Source organism: Cariama cristata, unplaced genomic scaffold, assembly GCF_000690535.1.
Source record: "Cariama cristata isolate BGI_N322 unplaced genomic scaffold, ASM69053v1 scaffold4026, whole genome shotgun sequence".
Lineage (NCBI taxonomy): Eukaryota > Metazoa > Chordata > Aves > Cariamiformes > Cariamidae > Cariama > Cariama cristata.
This window is the reverse complement of record NW_009623651.1, coordinates 18,902-21,648: the sequence shown is the minus strand read 5'-3', so window position 1 is coordinate 21,648 and position 2,747 is coordinate 18,902.

The following is a 2,747-nucleotide window of genomic DNA, read 5'->3' as shown; positions in this document are numbered from 1 at the left end:
CAGTTAACTTGAACAGCGGTACTTCAAGTATCATTGATCATGTGTTCATAGCCTTTAGCTATAAAATCCCTGAAGTAATGAAAGTGTCTTTCAGCGTGTTTGTACAGCAGCTAGCATTAAGTGGATCTAGCAAGGAGTAAACTGTGAATAACTGGTTCACAATTTTCTCGTTCAGTTTGTTGCATGGCAAAGCAACGTGTTGTTTACTGAAGAATAATTTGAGAGGTTGTTTTCATTTGTTGTTTTTTTTTCTTTGAGAAGGGCATTCAGCAAAAAGGAACCAGTAATAAAAGTTGTTTTGGGTTTGTGGGGTTTATTTTTGTTATCCTTCTACAAGGAAAAGACTAAGCCCTTAAATCCACAAGTTCATTTCCAGTTTAACAACTGTTCAAACAAAACTGGAAGGAAGTGCTACAACAGGTAATGTTGCTGCCAAATTTGAGACCTTCACTGCGGCATTATTCAGGTTAACTCTTTGGTACTAAAACTATGGTCATTTTCTGTGTCATACCTCAGACTTTAAAATATTCTTTAACAAACTTTATCTGCCAAATTCAAGGTAGATCATAAATCCACTTGGCAAATCAAGAAGCACCAAAGTTGTTTTACAAAATGTCATCTTTTTTCTAAATGTTTTAAAACATGTAAGTCCATTTGTGTGGTATATGCTGACTTTTTAAACATATGTCATTTATACTGTGATAAAACTCAGAAGGATTCATTTACATTATCTTCTACATCTGTATGCAATTTGTTAAGTTTCATAGTAGGTAGACTGGGGATTGAATCTGCTGAGATGAAATAATAAAAGCCATTTAGGCATGGAAGAAAAAATTCATGACTGCAGATCTCACTTTTGCTTTGTTTTCTTCCTTTATCACTTAGAATTGAATTATCAAAAATCATGAATAATAGAACTAAGGTTGAAGTGCACCTTTTTTGTGTTTATTGGAGTTTGCTGTTTCTAACCAGGGCTACTTGCTTGCTGCCTGCTGGTTTTAAGCACAGAGTTTAGGTCATAACTAAATCTTATCAGATGACACTGACAGCTTATGCAGAGGACATTTTCTACTCTTTTGTGTTTAGAGAAAGAAAACGTTGTTGAATTACTCAGTTATTCTAGGCAAAGAATGCCAAGACCTATGCTTTCATATCCTTTCTTGCCATTTGAGCAGCCTTGAGTCACATAAGGGCACTTCCTGTTAAATCTCTTCCTATACTTTTGTTTTCTAAACTCCCTCTGTGTGTCTGGGAGAAAACCCTGCAGTTGTTTTTAGTGACCTGGCCTAAGAGTTTGTCTTAAATGACTGCAATGGAAAGTTCCTTCTGCCTTGAGGGTAGTTGTTGGTAAGCCAAGCAGATGAGGTTATCCCTTTCTAAACTCTCTCCTCACCCAGGTCCAAAATATTCATGTGGGATACCAGGGCTAGGCTTAGCTCTTCAATATAGGAAAAAACCGTAAGATCAGCAAGCCCTCTGTTAGAGCTGCAAATGAAGCCAGCTGTACTGACCTGCAAACTAAAGCTTCTGTACTTTTTTCTGCCCACTCCTTTACAGCAAGGATGGCTGGAAGCAGTGATTTCTTCTGGCTTCGATACTTTTCATCAGCTTAACAATTATAGTAAGGTAAGTAAGGTTTGAATGTGGCCTCAGAATTCAAATGAGGATTGGAGTGGAAAAAAGTTACTAAATTAATGATTTGGACTTTGTTTTCGTGATTCTAAAAATCAGTCTGTAGAAAGCAGGCCTTCCATGCCACTACAAAACTGAACGTCACTCGCCTAATTACTGGAGAGATGGCAAAGGAGCTGCCTGTTGGTTAAAAGTTAGCTGTTTCAGTCAGATGTAAAAACTACTAAATTTAGTGATTTCTTTTTGAATTTAAAGAATTAATGGCCCATCAGAAGGAAAATAAAAAAATGTTGGTTTTCCCAGGTATAAATTAATGTATTTGCTTTGTACCAGAATGGTACCTTTCTGCGGTGTATTTCAGTGACAACATGAAGTATCTACCCTTTCAACTGAGGTTGTCTAATTTTATTTATTTTTTTTTAAATGACAAGTGTTACAAAGAATCATCCTGCTTATATTTCAGTCTACTAGCTACCAGCCATGTGATTGCTCACTAGAGACGGTGAGCAGGGTTCTATTTTCTGAGTCATATTAGTGTGAGGACTTTATTATATATATTAGTATATCTTTATCTTTTAGGTTTAGCTCATGATTTGTTTTCTTTTTAAAAGACTAACAGTGGAAGATGGTATTTTCCTGTTCAATTGTGTCCCATTCATTAATATTAAAATGCCATAATTAAGCAGAAATGTAGCTCTTAGCCAGTAAAACAACCATTTTCCAGTTAAATGTTACAAGGCAAGATTTCTCCAGAAACAGGAAATTCATAGTCAAACTGTGGAGTCCTTAGTCATAATTGTAAATTGTTACTCCTGAGCATAGTACTGATCATTGTATCAAGTTAATAGTAAAGTGAATAAGTTTATTGAACCTAAGAAAGCTTAACGTGTGTGTTTCCTAGCAGACTTCTTTCATAATTGCTGGTAACTTCCCATGTGAATATAAAAGCCCAGTCAGTAGTCAATTCTGTAATTGCAAGTTTCCTATGATTAACTATGCTTTTTCCTAAATTAGAGTCTGGCAGGGTCTGCTCAGGATATGGGCTACTGTCAAGTCCACAAAGATGTTGTTCATTTTAGCTGTAGTTCATCTCTCTATCAATAGATGATAAATAC